The following is a 207-nucleotide window of genomic DNA, read 5'->3' as shown; positions in this document are numbered from 1 at the left end:
CAGTGGTTTACGTGCCACTTCACGTGCATCACGGGGGCCTCGCCCTCGATGCCTCGACCCTCGGCCGATACGCATGATATGCAGAGACGGCTTTGATACTTGAGCAGCGCTCAGTGGTTTACGTGCCACTCCACGATCAGCCCGCGAGCCACGCTCGGGACTCCTGTCCGATACACCGTTGGTGTTTACCAACATGATATTCCAATT

The sequence above is a fragment of the Plasmopara halstedii genome (assembly GCF_900000015.1).
Source record: "Plasmopara halstedii genome assembly, contig: Scaffold_194, whole genome shotgun sequence".
NCBI classification, from domain to species: Eukaryota; Oomycota; class Peronosporomycetes; order Peronosporales; family Peronosporaceae; genus Plasmopara; species Plasmopara halstedii.
Note: the sequence above shows the minus strand (reverse complement) of the source record.